The sequence below is a fragment of the Struthio camelus genome, chromosome Z (genome assembly GCF_040807025.1).
Source record: "Struthio camelus isolate bStrCam1 chromosome Z, bStrCam1.hap1, whole genome shotgun sequence".
NCBI lineage: Eukaryota > Metazoa > Chordata > Aves > Struthioniformes > Struthionidae > Struthio > Struthio camelus.
This window is the reverse complement of record NC_090982.1, coordinates 89,051,541-89,073,416: the sequence shown is the minus strand read 5'-3', so window position 1 is coordinate 89,073,416 and position 21,876 is coordinate 89,051,541. Positions and strand designations below refer to the sequence as shown.

General features: G+C 43.7%; 1 protein-coding gene across 6 annotated transcripts in view; it reads right to left on the bottom strand.

The window, feature by feature from the left end:
* Positions 1 to 21,876, bottom strand: part of LOC138060863 (E3 ubiquitin-protein ligase NEDD4-like) — a 214,196-nt gene that overhangs the window by 186,871 nt on the left and 5,449 nt on the right. The window contains exon 1 of one of the 6 annotated variants that reach the window (XM_068926764.1): positions 15,274 to 15,426. The exons of the other annotated variants lie outside the window; for them this stretch is intronic. The gene's annotated coding sequence lies outside the window, so the exon portion shown is untranslated. Of the gene's footprint in view, positions 1 to 15,273; positions 15,427 to 21,876 lie in introns of those variants that run through there. 6 annotated transcript variants of the gene reach the window in all.

The window sequence follows — 21,876 nt, the reverse complement described above, 5'->3', positions numbered from 1 at the left end:
AGAAGTTAAACCTGAAAAGTTCCAAGAGTCAAAAAACACACTGAAGGGCACAAATCCTGAAGCGCACAAACCATACTGATAATCTCTTGGCAAGATTCATTTATTGCAAACAATTCACGGAAAACCATGCAATAAGAGAAAGGTCTGCTTAAACCTTTGCAAATATCACTGTGTTTAAGGCTTCTGGTTTTTTGTTTGAATAGGGGAAAAAAAGAAAACACTCTTAACATGATTCTTCTGTAACTGGCTATAGTATATATTGGAATGATTGTGTTGGGACATACCACGACAGCAGAGATTCACGTTGCGTTCCAGGACCATTTTAGACAAGGCGAGCGAGAACCAGCGCCACAAACGCCTGCTCAGCAGGACTCGCTGGCCAGGCGAGGGAGGGGACGGGAAGGGGGCTTGAGTCACTCCGCACACACCGAGGTGCTGCTCGACCACCCACCAGCTCAATCACACGCTCTCTACCCCTGCAGCCCACCACAGCTGTAAGATTAACTGTAACAAACGTGATTTCAGTATTGTTGTTTTACTTCATATCTTCAGGTTAGGAGCAGGGACATACTCATCTACTACATCTACTGGTGACGATTCTTCATGCAACCTCCCAGCCCCACGCAGGAGGGCCCGTGCCCAACGCCCGCTGCACCCGGCCGGTCCGGCTCCTGGGCGACGGCGGAGGCTCCTGACGCGCGCGGACCCGGCGGCGCCTGCTGGCTGCGGCCACAAGCATGTTTGATTTCCTAGCATGTATACAGGAGGCAGTGACCGCTACTTGCGATCATATATTTATACAACAACAATCAACTGTGATTATGCACGTATAAACAAACACTGTGCCTGCAACAGTTCAAGGGACTACGCACACCTCAATGTTTTCATATGAGTATCTTGCTTTCCATACTGTTTAAACAAACTGAACTGCAAAGTTCTAATTATTCTTGGCATTTGAGCACACTTAGGAGACGTGTACTTTGTTTGCAACTCAAATGCAACAACAGAATAGCAGTTGAGAAATAAGCACTTTATTTTAGCAGAGGTTTGGTAGTCTCCGAGTCAGATGATCACTGAAAGGCTTATGAAACATTATACTCCTGTTGGATATTTAAATAGTGTTTTAACACACTCTGGGACTGCTTAAGGAAGACACCTTCTTTCAACTGCTCATTTAAAAAAAAAAAAAAAGAGAAAGTAAAAAGCCTTTAGATTTTTGGGCAATAATAAGCAGAGTTAAAAATAAAGAAATCCCTTACATATCTTAAGATCACCTGTGAAAGCCAGAGGCACACATCAGGGTTGCCTGGGTACACTGCCATTCCTCCCCAGGCGAGGTCAAAGATGACTTTCCAACCTACATACAGGACAAGCATTGACCACACAGTACGCTGTATTCCACTCTTTCTCAAAACGAAAGAGCAAACTCGCTCACGTACACACCACCTGCTCACATGCACGCGTACGTACACTCCAAAACACGGCTGCTCTTCTGGCCCTATTCTTTGGCTCAGAGAGAGGGGTTTTTTTTGTAGTTTCCTACTGCCTTTCCACAGTGGAAGAGTAGCACAAGGAGTATCTCTTCGCGATGCTCTTCCCTCAGGGAGGAAAGAAAAGTCCCCTCTTGAACTCACTTAAATTTCTACAAAGCTGGGTTATGATGCACCCTGAAACATCCAGTGCCCCCCAAATTCCCTATATACATCAGTTTAATTAATGGTATTTTGAAATACTTCCAGGAGCGGGAAGGCTTTGACCGTAACTTGAGCCTTATCTACAGGTCGAAACACAGGCAACGTTTGCTGAAGTAGACCAAGACGTTACTGGAAGCAAACCGAGCAGAGCTGCTGCATACCCGTCCCGTCCAGCGAACGGAGCCTTCCCTTGGACGAGGGTAGGCTTAGTATTTGGCAGCAAGTTTGCTCCTTACTGCCAAGCAGGACAGGGCAAGGTTTTTAAGCCATGACTAAGCAAACACAAAGGAGAGAGGAGAGGTGCAGCAGGGGTAAGCAGGTAGCGGTACGAAGCCTCCGACTGACTCAACGCTTGCTCATTTCCATTACTCATTAGGACCAATAATTAACGACAGGTAGCTCCGCTAACAGGGCCCTGCCCCAGAGCCGCGCACGGCGGTGTCCGCGGGTCGGCAAGCCGAGGGGCAGAGAAGCGGCCGCACGCGTTACGCTCCACGCACGCGGGGCTCTTGCACTGCGGGTAGGGGCGTAGGCCATCCACTTTCTGGACGCAGCAGAATTAAAAACGGTAAGCAGACGCGTCAAGGCATACCTGCCTGGCGAGAAGCGTGCCTTTCCTTAAGGAAAGAATTAAACGTTGTCCTTTAAATCACTGCATGAGAGCATTTCCTCAGAAGCTCCTTGCTGAGTAATAACCAATGCTGGAGATGCAAACATTTCGCAAAAGAAGTCCCAAAGCTCAGATCAACGCATTTCAAATATTTTCCTTAGAGTCTCTGCAACGGTCAACAGCTTATTTTAAAAGTCCTATGCATAGAGAATATTCTAAACGCCATTTCTGAGCAAACGCTATGACAATTCTAATATCTTCTTTCTTTAAATTCTGAGGACATTGCTAGCTATAATAATAATAAAAAGACGACACTGCGACTTCTTTCCTTAAAGAGGAATGTTGTTCTTCTGGAGGAACATTCCTCCTCTTCTGATGTTCTACTTATCTGTCCAATACTTTGACGCTCATATATAAAGAATTGAACTAAAAATCCAATACATTTATGCGAGTAGCAGAATAGTTGAGATACAGAATCATTTGATGCTGTAATCGACTGCAAATACAAGAAGTAATTTTAAAAATTTCACACACCAAAAAATACAAATCAGTTTCCTGACAATGCTTGAGCAACCGCTCTTTCAAGGCTGGGGTTACAAAGCAGGAAAGCACAACCTAAACTAAGTGGTGGCTGCATGTTCTACTCTCTGCCTGTATTTTATATTCCCACACCTCCCTCTGTGCTATCATCAACACTTGTTGAACTCTTCACTGCACCGAAACAGTGCACTGAATCAGCATAAATTTGTTTATTGAAAGATTTTTCTTTGCAGATGGCACATTAACAGCTCAGGGAAGCGTTCCATTAATGCTTTAGCAGATGCAAGAGAGGCAGCAGCAGAAAGGCAGTTGGAAGTATGCCCCCCCAATATAGGAATAGCTTATCTAGAAGGTTTATTATAAAAGGAGGAGTGAAGAGGAGATCTAATTCCTGTCTGCCGAACAGGCATTTGTAGAGACAGCACAGTCAGGCCCTTCTCAGAGGTGTGCAAAGGCTGAGAGGTAGCAGTCACAAGTTACAGCAAGGGAAATTCCAACTAAATAAAAGGACAAAAAAAAATCTCACATCACTGGGTGGTTAAGCATTGGAACAGGGGCCTAGAGAGGCTGTGAAGAGCATTGTGCATCATCAGAGATGCGCAAAACTCGACCGTGCGACCGTGAGCGGCTGTGAGCGACCTTCTCTAACACTGCCCGGTTCAGAGCACAAGTTGGACCGAACGACCTCCAGGGCATCCCTTACAACTCCAGCGTAGGAGTCTGCGATCACCGCTCACTGAATCTGACCGCACCACCTGCACAGGCTCTGCGGTACAGCCCACAGTTTCCTCCACCAAAAGGCTTTCCAATTCCAATGAAACGCAAGCACGCAGAGAGACAAAGGTGGACTGGCACAGATAGGCCTTGCGGTGAGCAGGAAGGTCACAGAACTGGGAGCCGCTGCACAAGGATGCTGCAAGTTTCAGAACCCCCGAATTACACGTGATTGCTAATCAGCACCCGACTCTTCCTCAGAGAGGAGAGCGCCGCGAGTACCCAACAGATCTTGCAAAAGAGCGTTATGAGCCTACTCCACCGCTTGACCAGCTAGCTGATGCTGGCAAGTTCTCTTCCCCATTTGTATCTCACTTTTCCTGGTGATAAAGCGCGAGATGCACGAGGGAGCAAACCAGGCGATAGCTTAGAACCCTGACCTACAACGCTAGGGGCTTAAATAAGACCCTTGAATTTTGGGGATACTCAAAGTCCAATGTCTGACAGAAACTCACCCTGTACTTTTTACTTATTCATTAGTCATTACTTTTTTAAATATTGTAATATCTCAGTTGAAATAGACTTCAGCTTTGAGCAGAAAACAGGAATGTCAGTCGTTGCAGAAAGATCCCATTTTCTGACAATTTGTTTTCTTGCATGAATCATCCTATTATCCAAAAAGAAAGGAAATTAGGTCTTCCAGTTCTCAGCCAGAGTTAATGATTAGTGTTCCTGTAACAGTTTTCAGTTCTTCCCCAGTGAAGAAACTCTTTCAAACACATTAACCTGTCAATGAGTTCTACTGTCAGTCACCTCTACTTCATTTGTTTGGCCTCTGCTCTCCATCTTGATCAAGTGGTTTTTTTTTTAAATATCAAGTTACACCTTTCAGCAGCACCTTTTTGCTCTTAAAAAGAACCTGATTTTAAGCTCTGCTCCACAAAGTTTTCTAAGTTTGGGGCAAGAATTACTTCAGTTGTAATCTTTGTCCAGATTAGGAAGGAAAAAAAACACCACCACCACACACCCCCCCAACACACACACACAAAAAACCCCAGCCACTGAAACCTAAGCTAAAGTAATGCAGAAGAGAAGGGAGAGGGGCATCTACTCTCACTATAACTGTCCAACACTCAGACTTTTGTACCTCGGCTTTGTTCTTACAATTTTCAACATATTGAAGCTGCAGCTGACAGAAGCAACAAGCCAAAATCACCACTCCAGTCCCATTAGATTTGGTTTCCCCTTCCTGTGCGTGCCGAGTAACAACGCAAGAGTGGAGGCCCAGCTCCTTGCTGACCACAAGTTTGAGGAGATAGGGAATTTTGCTGAAGGTGGCCAAGTCCAGTCTGGAGAATTTACATGTTGCACCTCCTTCGCCATCTTCACTTCAGCACATGTGCTCCTTCCAAGACTGCGGTAATCACCTTTACGCATTCACTGGGATTAGGGCCTGAGAGGACGGGGAAGGTGGAGGGGGGTTCAGAGTGGTTTGGAAAGGGGAGGAGAGGTGTTTGCTTTGGGATCATCTCATCTGGCAGTGAGCCAGCCAGTCTAGGTCTAACTCCCAGGAATAGTCTACTGCCAACTCAAGAATTGCTTGCTTATTTATTTTCTTCACTTCTGTGACCCGTATCTATGAAAGCAGAAGTAACGGCACAGTTAGTCAAGAGTGGTGAATGTTACTTTTTAGTTATGACTATCAGGGCAAAAACCCCATGACCCGTGGAAAGGCACAGAAGAACAGCCCCGCAGCGGCACAAACACTGCATTACTGCTTACTCAGGAGTGAGTACTCTCCCAAAAAGACTTATTCTGAACTGAAAGTCCACAGTAATCAGAATTGGAGGTCATCACTGCACACACTGTCCATCCACGCACCAGAGCCATCATGTCGTGTCCAGGATATGGGGAACAGAAGAGAAAATGTGGGAAGTACTGTGCAACAAGCTGCATTGTGGATGAGCAACTTTGTTTGTCCCATGTCAGATATTCTCTTAATAGCTCTTCTACCTCTTTTCTCTTTCTCTCCTATTCACTTTAAAAAAAGCCTGTAGCCTTTAACAAAGATTTTTACTCATTTGCTTTCTTACAAAGAATATTCCCATTTAAACTTAGGAACTAGGGCTAGGACTGTAGGAACCAGGGCTCTGCTATAGTGAAAAAACTATAGTCTCTTATAAACTAGCATGAAGAAACTGTGCAGTTATTAATTCAGGCATAGATTGATTAAGTTTGAGAAGTTCACTTCCCGATTAGAAGGACAGCAAACCTGACAAAGTTGTTGATGGTTACCTTCTCTAACACGTGCATTGACATAAGAGGACACATTATAAACAACTGAAGAGGTGGACAAAAATTAAGACAATGTAAAAAAAAATAGCTATAGTTAAAAAAAGACTAACAAGAGCATGACTAATTTAAGTAATTTAGCTAGAGAAGTTATTTCCTAGGCATACATGAATTTAAGCCACTTTTCAGGAGGAAGAACAGTAGTAACTGCTTTTATTTAAGGGAAATGAGGTTGCTGCTCAAAAAAGGCTAAAGGCACACCCCAACTAATACAATCATTAAAATAATCAATTTTCGCAATTTTATCACTAGCATACCAAGGGGACTAGGTAAAACTATATAATCTCTGCTTGGAGGCAGACTACTTGATGAACAGTTGACAACTGACTTACTGTTGGTTTCTGAAGTTGTTTTAAATGAAGTATTTAAACGCCGTGTTAGCATGTATTTGTCTGCGTGATCTCCAGTTCGGATCAGCAGCGTTTAGAGCCATGTTTTGCTTTCGGTGCGTAGACTGGTGAACCACGCACTTAGTCCTTAGGCAGCCAGAAAGCACTGGTAGCTATACGTATCACAGAAATGCTGTTAATAGGCAAGATAAGTTTGTTTCCTGTAATAAAATAGGCTCATCTTTCTCATGTAGTAAAGCAGAAGACCTGAATTAAAAAAAAAAAAAATCTAAACAAGAAATACTGTCATATTGAGATTTTTAGTTTTGGGTAAGTAAATCTGCACACATACTGAGGGTAGAAGGGGTTTGGGGATTTTTTGTGTGTGTTTTGTTTTTAGCTATATTAATTGGTCATAGGGAACTCCTTAGGAATTTATGAGATCCTATAAATAAATGGATTGTTGCTGGACAAAGCTCAGAGGTTAGCTCAGTCACTTGTTCCTAAAATGGTACTTGACACTGACTAGACTAAGGAACACTCATTAAAATATTCAGCTCTCATTATCCAAAACAAAGGATGGACTTTGTGTTCTGCCAGGCATTCTGGAGGCAAAATGTAGCTCAACTGCACTGAACAAAAGCCACATTCAGAATCAATGCATTGCAGAAGATTTGTAATAAGGTCAATCATTCATCATATCAGAGCAGGACCTTGTCCCAGGAAAACACAGATGTGGGTTTTGGAAGAAACAGGAGAAAGAAGGGAGCGCAGACCAGGGCACTTCAAAATGTCCTAGCCAGCTTGCGAAGCAACTCAGCAGCTTCTACCTCATTCTTCTGTGGTGTTTACAGTGCGATGCCGTTCTTACCAACATACATTCGATGTTTGAAACTTTTGTGTGGAAAGCAAGCATGCCCCGAGTGCCTGTACAAAACTGCATGCAGTCTGGGAAACAAACAGAGGAGCCATGCACATGGACAGAGAACTGAACACCACTGGAACAATCGAGTCACAGTGGGACAGCTCCTCTGACCGCAGTGGGACGGGTGGATGGATACAAGCCCTTCAGGACTGAAAGGCAGGGCAGGCAAGGAGGGAGGTCACCCTCTGCACAAAGGAGCAAGTTTGTAGACAACACCAAACTGGGGCTGTGGCTGATATGCACGAGGGGAAGTCCCCAATTCAGAAGGACCTAGCCAACATGGAGAAACGGGCCAACTGGAACCTCATGAAATTCAGTAAAGACAAATGCAAAGTCCTGCACCTGGGATGGACTAAACCCTTGCAAGAGCACAGGCTGGGGAGCAGTTCTACTGACAACCACCTGGGGCAGGGGAGTCCTGGCAGACAGTAGGCTAGACACCAGTCAGCCAGGAGCACGCTCTGACAGCGGTGGTGGCTAACTGTGTACCGAGCTGTACCGACAGAAGCATAGCTGGTAGGTTTAAATGAAGTAGATCCCCCTTCCGAAATAACAAGATGATCTTCACAAAGTCCATCTCTGTTTCAGCATTTGGTTTGCTCTTAGACGATTGCTGTGGTCGCACAAAATGAAAGGGGGGTCGGGGGGGGGGGGCAAAACAGGAAATGCTGCAGAGATACCAAATTCCAACTACATACAGAACTGTCGTTTCATTTAACAGATGATCACTTTAGCATTTAGTTTCAAAACGACAGTATATAACATTACATGATATGTCTAAGGTTATTTGGCCAACATACAATTTTGAATTCCAGTTGTGTATGTTAAACTTAGTAAACTCTGCCTGTAAGACTTGGTAACAGCTTCAAAAAATGAAATTCCTGGTAAGCAACTCATGGCACTTTGTTAAGGAAAACGCTAAACCGGTCAGCAGAAGAAAAGACCAACTGTGCTAACAGGTGAACAAAAGAAATACCTCTTTTTCTTTCTTGCCCCCCCCCCCCCCCGATGATGTTTGTTCAAAGCCAACTAAAAGCAGTTCTCAGCTTGCTCAAAGGAACCCCAAAGCCCAGGAAATGCACGTACCCCCACTCCCCACCACACCACCAAAACACACTACTGTTACTCAGTCTGGAGTCCAGGTCTATCTAATCCCTGCTAACTCTAGGCCTGCTTTCTAATACAGACTGAGGAGACAACAGCAGCAGTGCCAAGCCCGTGCAGGGAGAAAAGTAGATGGAGGCACAAATCACAGCCAATTTCATCAAGAGAGGCTTAGCTACCAGTGAAAGTCTGAAAACCACTGGCCTAGAGAGACACACTACCACATGACAGCGTCTAAGCAGGTATCGTGCAGATATATTCATTCTCTGTGCCTAGGTACTTTCATAGCCAAAAACCACAATTTCTTGATACCTAGTCAAACTGCTACAGTCAGAGTGAAGTTAAAGCAGCCGACAGAACTAACAAGCTAGGAGAAAACAGTACTAGACTGTAAATATTCACCCTGTTGTGTAACAAGTAACTGACACTGCACAGGAAGATGACTGAAGCAGGAAATAAAAGTCACAGAGCACCAGGTAGGTTGCCAAAGATGCAAGGCAGCAAAACAGTGAAAAGCAGTGAGAAACGTTAACCAATATGTCTTCAACTAGAAAGTCTTTACTTCTCTTAAACATGCAGTTGTCACTTGTTCTTTTAATTTACAGAAATTTTTTTACTTCCTTCAATGCAAAGGGTCGGATTTTATTTCTTACAGTCAGTTAAGAATTTTGGCAGAGGAGGTAAGAGATGACATGTTTGCAGGACACTTGCTGCAAGCCACACTGCTTTCAGAGTTATCTGAACACTACAGCTAGAGCTCTGTTTAAACACAGCTTAGGAACTAACACAAGCAGCAGCAATTACTGTATGGAATTCCAAATTCTAGACCTAGCGAGTTACGCTAAGAACAATTCATTATTTGGTCCACAGAAATTCATACTACATCACTGCCCATGTATACAAGTGCAATAGTACCAAGCAATTAAAATCCTTAATACCCATGATCTAAGTAGTAGTCTAAGCAAAGCAGTTTCAATGAGATAGCGCACACTTGTCCTACAGAGACATTAGACTCACAGAATAATTTAGAAGGGATGCCCTGGAGATCTTCTGGTCCAACTCTCTTGCTCTAGGACACAGTGCTTCAGATGTGGCCCTGGAAGGGCTACCTAGATGGGAGTCATCGCTTCCCCTGACCCACTGGCTATGCTCTTGCTGATGCAGTCCAGCATGCAGTTAGTCTCTGTCACCACAAGGGCACCCATCAGCAGATGACCACCAAACTGCAGCTGCAAGCCCACTGTTCATCTGAGATGTCAAAAAAAAAAAAAAAAAAAAAAAAAAAAAAAAACACCACACACAAAAAAACCAAAAAACCCATACAAGCCACAGCAACACACACAACGAAAAACTGAGAGAGTTTAAGAAAGGGGAAAATACATTTCCAAAAGCCAAAATTGTTTACTCAAAAACAAAACGAAAAACCCCAAACACCCTATCAACACAGTATCTCACAGGGCTTGGTGAGAAAGGGAGCAGGAAGAACTTGTTTATGAACAAGAATGGAGGCCTGCAGGACCCTAAAGAGCAACCATGCCTTTAGCCAAACACTGTCAGTAGGAGGCAGAAGCTTTATACTAGAATTAATGCTTTCAATGTAAAATTATCCTTGTCAAAACACCAGAGCGTTGCCCTCAAAGTACATTTCTATGGAAAATTCTCAGGTAGCCTCGCCTTCAAACCTGTGATTTGGGGAATAAGCAAATTTCAGGCTTACTTTCACCTATTAGTAAGTCAAGGGACATCATTATGTGTAAAGCATGGCTGTCAGTCACTTCCACCGTTCCTTGTTGCATCACAGCAATCTGCATTTCTCGTAGGAGTCAGAACCGCATAAAGTTTCTGCGGTCCCAGAAGAAACGAGGAACACTGCACGCTGAACTAATCCTCATTAATGTGGAAGGGAAGAATGCCTTAGTCTGCTTTAATACGTAGCAGTCGGAAAACAAGATCCTGATATCCTGCAAGTAGAAAAACTGAAGGGGAAAGAAAAAAAGAGAAAAAACCACCCTACACTGTTGCTAGGCAAACACATGACTTATGAATGCCAAAGCAAGAAAAATTCAGGAGATATCAAGCTTACAGGGAAGATAGCAAAAAAAAAAAAAATAAGACATATGTTCTTAATAATTGCTTCCTTTTGAAATGGTCTGTTCTTACTATTAAAACACAACCACTGCTATTGTCTTAGAAAGGCGCTCTGTTTTGGAAACACCTCGGATGAAAGGTTCCCAGAACAAAGAACTGACAGCAGAGCCACAACTTTGGTCAAAACTGCGGGGAAGCAGCCCAGAGCTGGTTGCGAGAGTGAAATTCCACATGAATTCCACCTCTGGACAGAGAAGACTTGAGAGGAACAGAAAAACACTAGCCAGAAGAAACGCCAACTAAGAACAGACACAGCAAGCACTGTAAACACAGCCCAAGTTAAAAAAAACCCTCTGCAACTCACTCACATCAGGACAAAAATCAAGTTTTTTTGTGAGCTCTGCCCTCAGATACAATTTTTGACCTACCTACACGGACAGCAGGGAATCAGTGAGTAAAGGACTAGGGATGGAGCCCTGAGCCCTCTGGAGACAACCATCCCATTCCTTTCACTCACTTTTGCCTAAGAATGGTATAAATTAAAACTTTATTAGTAAAAACAAAGGCAAGCAAAACAAAAGCAAAATGTAAGTAGGTTAGGCAACTCATACCCAGATTAATCCGCACAGAGACTGGCCTAAAATTCCCATCTAATTCAGTAAATCATATAGTTCTTTCATCCTTCCCAGCAACGTAAGGATATCAAAACAAGTTTGGAAAAAAAAAAAAAACCCTAAAGACTCAAAAGCCATCCTTACAATAGGAGAGCGGTACACGAAGGTACAAAACAAGGCAGAAGCCAGGGTTGTGCTCCCTCCTTCCCTCTCCCCACCCCACATCTAGGCCCACGTGTCCTTGTGGGCCGTGTGTCCAGTTCTCACCTGATCCCTCAACAAGCCTGGGGAATTAAATCAGCAGAAAGCATCTTAAAAAACACACAACATTAGGATTCATTTTCAGCTAGTTTGATCTCCTGATCCGACCTACCTCGGGTCAGATAACGACCAGCGCAACACCCGGACAGGAGCACGTGGCAGGAACGGACGGGCGCCTGACAAACCTGATGCTGATCAGTTTAAGCTGCTGGGGAATCGCACTCTAAGTTCAGTAACATCCCAACTCTTTGATAAAGATCAGGCTACCAAGAGCTGACCACACTAAAAACAGCAAGTGCTAAAATGCAGGCTTCCACAGAAAGGCAAACAACGACACACAGCGCTTCTGCACTATATTCTTGCGTTATCAGACGCTATTAGCGCATGTACTGTAGCTTACAGGGTCACACTGGTTTGAGGACCCTAATGTCACTTCTCCAAATGCTTCAATTTCGGTGTTTGAAATATATGTCCTAAATTACTAAAAAAAGATGATGACAATGTTTAACGATGCCCATTACCATTGACAGACTCCTGAGGAAAAAGGGGGGAAACGATTTCAACACTCACATTCAAATTCCTCTACCATGTTAAGTTTACTAAACGGGTAAACGACTTCGCTTCTTAGGCAAGTTCCAAGAACCTGAAGCAAAAAGAGAGACCTTCACTTGTAGGGCATGGAAAAGTGAGAGCAAGCAGCACATGCTAGCTGAGTCAGCTAACTGGCAACGGTGAGGTGGAGAAAACGTTCATGGGTTAAGCACACTGCACTAGGTCTTCAATAACTTCTCAGGAGCATGAACTAAAGCAAAAGGAGTGCAGTTACAAGCGATTCAAAACTGAACTGACCAGATAAAATAAAATTAGACTACATAACACTATAGATTAAAGGTAAATTTTATAGTGCTACCGAGATGAGAGAATAATACAAATTTTTGCTAAATCAATTCACATAACAGTGGTAAATCAATTGAAACACCAATTGAAGTCATGACTGAAAATTTTCTTTAGTAATGCACCAATCCCAACGCAAATTCTTAACTACATTACAAATCCTGAGGAACAAACGCACAAAAAGATGAGTGGCGGTTCAAATACCCTAAACTCACTGAAGGTAGCATGGCATGATGTTGACTGAGCATATTTCTTTGACAAGTTGGGAAAAAAAAAGTTGCTGCAAAGCATACCCAGTAACTCTCATTCATCGAGGCGTCAGTAAAGCTACAATGATACTGCACAGAAAAGACTACTTTCAGGTAAGCAGCAGGTTATAATCACAACCAGGGGAAGCTTGTTAGGGAAGAGAACCCCCTGTGGGATTCTCACCCGGCTGAGGCACCAACTGGTGTTTAACGAGGATGCTTTCCAAGAAGGGATAGAGGTGATGCTTCATTCCAAGTCTCTTACCATCCCACTACTATCAGGAGAGGATTAGTACCAGAATTGCAGCCAAGAACTAGCACAAGGCCTGGCCAAGGAGGAGGTGACAATACCTTAGAAGTCCTCCTGCCTGATAAAACTATAAGGCATAGCGATAGGGTATTACTAACAGAATGGGTCCTACCTCCTGGGCTCTCCATTTAATGCCTTATCTAACAGATCTTTGCTCAAAAAGCAAGTTCTGGTGAATTACCATTACGAATACTGCCAAGACCCAGGTGTGTCAAGATACTGATGAGACCAGGCTGTCTCACAAGGGAAAATAGAGCTGTTAAGTTTTATTTACTCGCAAGGAAAGAAAACAAGTGCCTCCTAAGGCCAAAGCTGCAGGATTAGGTACGATTCACCCAAAATTCTAGCAGAATTTTCATAGGATTTTTCTGCATTGTTTTTCTTATTTTCCTACCTGACTTCAGGACATTAACTTTTTTTCTAAAGACATTAGAAACGAGGAATAAAATATTAGAGTGACAAGTCTTGGTGAGATGGAACTGAAGCGAAACTAACAGACAGCTAGCTGCTATCAAAAGGAAGGTCTTCCCCTCTCCCGCCCAACCACACGTCTCCACAGCTTATCTGAGGCAATCGTAGGACTCGTGACCGCACAGTAAGCAAATTCAACTCTAACTAGAGCAACAGAAAGCTAAGCAGCCCCAAACTGCGATTTATTTCTAATCCTTTTTGGCTAAATTGTATTGATTTACCTCCATATCAGAAGAGTACCAGCTGGAACAATAGGGAGGGATCACAAAGGTGGAGACAAAGAAGGGTAAAACCATTCATCCTCCCCACTTCGGCAGCACTGAAATGTTAATTAGCTCTTTTGTATGAGAAAAATCACATCTTAAGAGCAATCATTTTTGTCACAGCTCATGAAACCTCTCCTAACTATAGGGAAAAACATGCTACTCATTCAGTAACTTGATGAGACTCAGGAAGAAGAAACTTCCACAGGTTTATACAACTGTACCTCCACAATGCCTAGACTGTCTACGCCCGTTCAAATGTATTTTTGGCTGTTAAAAACAATAAAGCTTCCTACAGAGTATCACTGCAATGTATTGTGCTGATGTGCATCTTTAAAATATGAACACCAAAAATTAAGTATGTTTTTATTTCAGTATGAAAAATGAAGAGCAATTTAAAAAAAAAAAAAAAAAAACCACACACACTCCAAAAAGTTCTAGATACTTAGCACTTTCAGCATTTTGACATTCACCAAACACCGCTCAAGCCGCCCAGGGCAGGGGAGAAGCATCACTGTCCTATGGATTTGAAGCTGCCTTCCATTTTTACGCACCAGTAATACATTCAGGTATCCTCAGGCATAACTTAAGTAGTTAAGCAGCTCTATTACAGGTAACTTCTCAGGTGTTAAGCTTCTCAGCTTGCCACTCCCTATTCTCCTACATCACCTTTCATACCCAAATGCAGGGAAGTTCACGATTTCCTCAAGCACCCATCAACTGAGCCATTTGTGTGACAGCTTTAGCACTAAGGCTACATTTAAAAAAAAAAAAACCCACAAACCAAAAAGCACAACCAAACCAAACAAAAAACAGCAAAAAAAAAAAAAAAACACACATACACATAGAAGCACAGAAGCCAGTCCAGTAACGCTGAGGCTTTAAACAATTATAAAATTAGCACAGCTATAAAATCAAGTTGCATATACTCTATTCACATGTTCCATACATTAGCGATGAAGGCCAGGGCTTAGCAGAACTTGTTTAAACTCGACTTTGGAATTTATCTACTCAAAACTTTTTATTCTGAAAATCAATTCAGAAGGTCAGACTATACATTCCAAGCAAGCAAATACCAGCTCAAACAAGATTCTCCTGCAGCTATCACCTAGTTCCCTGAAGTAAGTAGTGTCCACGCCACACTACTTTCAAGTCCCTTTGGTTCAACAGTTACAATCACTGGATAAACTCATATTTTATAATACACATAACATTGCTGTCTTACAAAAAAACCCAGAGGTTAAGCAGCCAAGAATGTTGCTGCTTACTATTTCCAAAGCACCAATTTTGCTGCTTTGTTAATAAGGCTAATTTAGCAGATGCACAAGAGAAACGGTTTTGTCCACATATCACATGTCCCCTCCTACCACTCCCATCACCACAAACATCACAAGAGACTAACTCAGGAAACCCGTACTTTCCCCCCTTCTGCCTAGGTCCATTTCACGCCTGCAGAAGGCTGCAGCCGAGCTGCCCTCAGGCAGAGCTGTCACAGGTCTCGCCAGTAAGGATCCTGGCCAACGCCTCGGACTGGCGAGACCAGGAGAGCCAGATAACTCACTGCCACCCACCAGTGCCTCCTGCCCTGCCCGCTTCTTCACGCTCAGCCTGCCCCAGCCACAAGCCACTGCTGCTTTCCTCAACTCACGTCTCTCTGACCACCAGCACAGCCACGGACAGCTGTCGGCTCACCGGCAGCCGTGCCAGCTCAGGGAAGGGCCGGAGACGCGCCGCAGAAAGCAAGACCTCCCTCTCAGTGCTGGAAAGCCATGTCATTCACATCAGCTGCTCCAGAAGCCATAGCCTAACACTAGCAGCATTGACTCCATCTGCTAAACACAAGTGGAGCAAATCACCTTAGCCAACGGTCACGCTCAGCTCACTTGTGCTGCAAAATTAAAATCAGATGGCTGAAGTGAAGCCTGCACCACCCACAGCAGTACCTGACCCCCCTCCCAGCAGCAGGAAACCACTGCTGAGGAGGGAGCTCTGCAGCCTACAGCTGAACTGATCAGTCTGGGTTTCAGCTTATTTTAACAAACTGGGTTAAAAACCTGTATCCACTTGGAAGCTATTCAACTGTCCCTGAGATAAGCACAGCAAACAATTTCAATGTCTGATTTTAACCTGTTGCTGTGTAAAACTCAAAGCCCCCAAAAGGGAACACAATTTTGGGAAGAGACGAGCTTGCCTTCCCCAGAGCAGCTACATCCCAGACAAGGGAAAGCTCTGGCTGGTGCTCAGAGGAGCACAGCGGCTCTCGCGCTGCGTGGCTCAGCGCAGCAGACAACGCCGCTGCTGTACGATACCAGAGGCTCCGCATCTGCTCTCACGCTCATCTCACTACCCAGGACACCGGCTGACTGCACTCTCCTTTCTCCTCAGGATAGTTTGTTGATTAGGGAGAGAGAGAGGCAGAGCAGAACCTCTTCCTTCTAGGAGCAGCCATAATGACTCAAGCCAACTTCATTTTCAGACACCTGGATTGTCTCCATCACTGATGGCCTCAGTCTGACCTCTTGCTTCCCATTACAAAGCTGATGCTTCCCTTCCACACTGAAACACGTGGAGACTATCTTACCCCAGCAGCTTGACAGCAGATTTCCAGTGATCCCCGTGTTCAGCTGCCAAATGGATGCAGCTCGGCCTCCCGGATGACTGAGGGACAGCAGTTTGGGAACTTGTCAGCTCACCTCACTCCAGACAGCAGGCTCACTTTACCCAGCACGGCCCACAGCAACGCGGCTCAGGGCTGGGAGCTGATCCTGAATAGCTGGTAACTCTTGGGGCTTTCGAGCCAGAAGTTGGCTATTACAGAACTAGAAGATCTGTTGGCCCTTTCTACTGCAAACTCTACAAATCTACATTGCACAAGGAAGCGTGCATGCAAATATGAAAAACTAGAAGGACAAAACAGATATCCTTAATCCGTGAGAGGAGATACACTAGCCAAATGCACACCTGGGCCAGAAAACAGCTTCCTACACTGACCAAAACTAAACTTTGAGGAGAATAAGATACAGGCAAACATCTGGTAACATTACAATGCTATTGCCTCCTAGCTTCCAGGGACTGCAGGCTCAAGGACCCTTTAGAGCCAGAATCTGGATCTCTGCAGCCAAAGCTAAGAAACTGAGGCAATCAGTTTATAAGGGAAAGTCAGCCTTACTCATCTTTCAGATCCTTTTCAATACAACAGAGTTAGGATCTGATGACTGCAAAACTTTGGTCTTCCGATATGCTGGCTGGAATACCTTAGTTATCACTAGCTGGCCATGGGGAAAAAATCTTAAAAACAAAACAAAAACAAAAAAAAAAACCTTCAAAGAAGTTTTTTGGAAAAAGTAAATGGCCAGTTTTTAAGTTTGTTCAAATAAACAGAGGATTGAGTGAAATTTCTCTACTTTCATTTAGCAGAAGGAACGAGGCAAAATTTCATATAGACACACTAAAAGCAAGGAGGAGGAAAAAAGCATCGCTGACCTTCAGGAAAAAGAAATATTGAGAATGTGAAGCAATGTCTCTATTGTAATTTCTCAGTGATTAAAAGTTCATATTTTTGTTGACTTTTATTTCAAAAGTTGATGAAAGATTAAGTTACTTCCCTCCATGGTGTTAACAAGAGCTGAAATTCTATTTCTTATCAGAGAAACTGGATAAATAGGGGGAAGAGGAGAACTGCAAGCAGAGCACAAAGGAAGGAAAAAACAACAAAAAAACCCCCCCACACGCACACAAACACACACCTTTGGCTCTCCTCCTCTCAAGGTATCCCAAAAAACTTCTTCCTTACTGTTAGTTTATCTTCCAAACCATTTAACTCTTGAAAGACAGAAACGCTTCTTCATCCTCCAAAAACCTTAAACACAACCACAATCCTCCCCATAGCAGTAGGGGAACAGAAGAGAAAAGCATAATTGGAACTGTGATGATTATATGCACACAAAGACACCAAGTCTTATGAAACCGTGTTCTCATGATCTCGTGTCCGGTCTCCCTGGAAAGAGGTGAGAAGCTGGGTTTCTCAGCTACGCCAGTTACCAGATAGACAGTTGATGAGGAGGTCATCCAAGGCTTCCTTCTACTGAACCTGATTTCTATTCATTATCCACGCCTTTCCAAAATCCTGTCATGTAATGCAGTATAAATAATCTACATAAAGACATTTAAAAAGAGTTTGAACTGTTTTCCATTTAAAACAAACACATAAAAGCACAGATTATATTAACATACTTCCAGCCTCAAGCCAGGATTATTCAAATTGGAAACTGCCAACAACAACAACAACAAAAAGACAGCATGATTCTGCACCATTCTGCTATTCTGTAGCAGATAAACTAAATAAAAAGAAGAAAACCTATCTTGAGCTGGCAGGACACCCATAGGACAAGACTAATCCATGCAGTTAGGCAAAAAATGAGATATTGTAATTTAACTGCAAAGCACAGCACGTTAATGGAGATCTGCCACGTATCCCGCTAGTGTTCTCAGAACGCAGAGACTTCTTTTGACTATGCAAAGATCCTAATTCCTAAAAATCAGGATTCTCATAAATATATACATCCTGCCAGTGCACAGGAAATAAGGTTAAAAGAATGGAGGGAAGAAAAAAATGCACAATTATGCCCACCAAGTCTGCTGCTCAGTCAAGACATTCCCTGGAAGATGAGGAAAGATTTTACAATAGATTTCAAGAAGAATCAAGTTCTGTGGGTTGTTTTTAAACTATTTTAACAGCAGTTAGATTCTGAGCTTGCCTAATTTAACCATATCTTTTTCTTAAAATAAGTTACCAGTAAATTGCTGCTTTTTTGCACAATATCTCTTTCATGATTTTTTTTTCTTTCTTCCTTTTGGGAGGGGAAGAAAGACAGAAAGAGAGGGCCAAGAGAGTTCAAGCACTTCAACATCAGACCTCAGCAGTTATTTTTTTTTTAAGAACCCCATGATGGGAAAAGTTGGCATGACAGTGGGCTAAGTACTTTTGAAAGCTATAGTTCTAATTCTAGCTGAAGTTAAAACCCCTCGCAGACTTCAATAACGAAATAGCAACAGCTCACATGCCAAGTTGAGTTGAGCACACCAGCAGTAGAACTACATTCCTTTCTCCTGGTGTGCAAGTCAGAGAAGTCACTCAGCCTGCCATTCACATTCTTACCAAGCTTAACTGCAAATAACCAAGTATTTACAAGATTACACTTGATTTCTTTTAGAAACGGACAGAGCTGCCTAGTAGCATTTCTTTCATTGCTATAGCAAAACCTCCTTATTCCATGTAATTAAACATTTAGGAGAAAGTAAAAGAAAGAAACGTATGAAAATTAGTGGGATTTTCTCCATTCCCTGACACTGAAATTTACACAAGCTCAACAACAACAAGCTACTGCACAACTCAAGCTACTGCTGCACGTTGATGTTGCATCTATGACTTTTTAATGGACCTACACTTTTGAGAGTAATCCAACCCTCACCGCTAGTGTAAGTGCTGGAGATTTCCAGCTCTCTTAGAAAAGCCCTAGTTTATATGCCACGCATTTTAATTAAGCAAGAGGTGTTAGCCCTATATAATCCCGTAGGACTAAAAGCGATTGTCAATTTAGCCTGACACAGCTGAAATCAGGTTTAACCCTGTGACTTAGCTGCTAAACAGGCCACATCTACATCAGATCTTGCAATACTAGAACACAGTGTTTTACATAGCTGCCACGGCAGTTGCCGTGTTTCTGCCTCGTGCCGCATTCCCCACGAGCGTGGCAAGAACAGAAGGCAACAGCACCCAGTCCCACCAGCTCTGCCACGGCCACTTGGATCACAGCGCATCCGTGGAGACATTCCCTGCTGCATAATGGGCTGTGTTTGGTTTAGAAAGGATAAATATTACACCCTGTTGAACCCTCTTTATCCGAATGATGCAGCTCCAACCCTCAAGCTGCACTTCTGCACGCCTTCCTTCCTTGACATCCTAATTTTCTTCCTTTCTGAAAGCTAAGCTCATTTGGCATTCCAATCCTGGAAAGAAAGAAAGAAAGAAAAGAAAAAAAAATTCCTAAAACATTCAACTCCCAAAAAGCTGTGCCCACGAGATCAAGACAACTGCTTTGTCAGCAGAAAGGTTTTCAGTTGTATAGCAAGAGTCTCGACAGATTTGGGGATCACAGTCTGCATTAACTTCCCAGGTAATGGTATCTGGGCAGAAACTGATGAAAGCTGAGTTTGCTTTTACCATTACACAGTGCCCTCCAATGGCCAGCCCATAATACGAATCTTGAAAACACTGAACCAAAAGAGATGTTTATCTTCCTTTCCCCAAGAACAGCGCTTAGGTGACAATGAAGGCAAAGATCAAACTACCTACAGCACAGTCCCCCACCTGCACTCACGAAGCCGTAAAATCATCTACTCACTTCACATGGGGGCAGGGGAAGAGGAGATGTATCTGTCTCTGAAGACAGATATGTATATAGACAGAGAGATATATATGCACACACACACATATATATATATATATATAAAATTATTGCAGTGCCTAAGACCCGTATCTCAATGCAAACTACCTTAAGCACATTAACACTAATTTTACATTAAAGCTAGAATTTACTTAGTGTCAGTAACAATGGCAAGAATAGGTTAAAAACTGATTAAAAGCAAATTTAAAATGCAAGCTTTTGTAAAAAATCTAAAATGGACTGACTTACTGCATCAACCACAACCTATTAATTTTGTTATTAGGTCACAACAAGCGCATATGAAAGCCCTTACATTTATGAAATGCTTCCTTATCTGAACTTTTTAACCATCACTTAAAATTTTATGTTCTGTCTCTGGAAAGCCAATGCATTTAGAAACTATAAAGCCAATTCAGATTTTTTTTTCCTCCCCCATTTAAAAAGTCAATACAAATTGTTACTACTCTGAACCGTTTATTGCGAGGACACCGTGTCACCGCTGTAACACAAAGAGGTCCCGCACACACTGATGACAAAATTTTTCTTTCATATAACCAGACTGTTCAGAGCAGAAACAAAAGCCCGCTATGCTTAAAGAACCTGCGTTCGCGGCGCCGCTCACCACAGGTATATCTCAGGAACTCCAGCTTTCGTCCCACTGGTTTCTACCCAAAAGCCTCCTGTGAAGGATGCCTTAAGCCCGAGCTCCGGGAGCTGGAAGAGGCGCCGGGAGGGAGGCCGAACGCTCAGCACTGCGCCGCCCTTTTTCCGCGGCGCAGCTCAGATCCGGCGACGACGGCGAACCACTACGAGGTGAAAGCTGCTTCTCTCGCACGCCAGCCGCAGCCATGCCCTGGCGCCGTTTTCCCGACGCGGTCGTTCAGGCGGTGCTCCTCCCGCGTCAGAGCAGCCGGTCCTCGCCTCCCTCCCCGCCGCCCGCCCAGGGCTCCAGAGGCGTTGGAGGAGCGGAGCTGGGAACCTGCTCAAACAAGCCATACCGCTCAAAAAGAGCGTCCCAGGCTCCGTTTCAGGGACCCAGCAATCACGGCCTGGCCCCGGAGACAGCTGGGGCGATACAAGCGCGACGCAGAAGCTGGACGAGCTCTTGCAAGAGTATCTTCAGACAGTTTCAGCATCACAGGCAAAACATCAGGAAACGTTATCTTAAATCTAACTACCTCATCTAGAAGAACACAGACTTTCCACACATACAATTCACCGTGTTTATTTCACAAATTTATGGTTTGTTTAAAATGCAAAATAGAGAAATCCAACACTGAAATAAATCCACCGTGTCACCACTTTGTCACCGAGTCAAGCAGGGAAAAGATTTGCAGCTTCCCTCAGTCATAAATAAAGTTCGCTGGTAAGCAGTGCAATAGCATATTCCTTCCGGAGCCTCCTAAGCCCCGTCTCACAGACGCAGCGAAACGCACAGATGAACTGCATTAACATGACGTTCGAAGTATGGGAAAAGGCACCCTCAGGAGACATCATTCCAGAGTAACAAAGCCATCGAGAACATATAAACACAGACACAAAAGCCAACTTCCCATATGCCTCATTTTGGAACAGTTTACACAAAAGAGACGGTTTCCCCACCGTATTGCAGCCGTTTTCTTCGCGTACCTCACAGCCTAACTGCCCTTCACCATCGCTTCGTTCTGGCGACTTCTGTTTTTGTTCTTTACCCTGATGTTAGCCCGCCCATACTTTAAAGATATTTGTCCCATCTACAGGCAACATTTCCGTCGTACTTGAGAACTGTTTTCAGTTGTGCGTGCTAAAATCCTGTCTTAATAGAGCAGAGGACCGCAGAGGCTCCCGAGGTCTTGCAGCCCGCCAGGATTCACGCCTCACGCGCCGCCGCTTGCTCAGCGCCGCGCACACGAATTCAGATGAGAGAAGAGACGACGCAGCAGTGATGACTGCTGGATCAGTGACTGATCCTGAACTATTTATTACAAGGCTTACGCAGCTATTTCTCAGGCATCAAGTTAGTTTCCATGAACA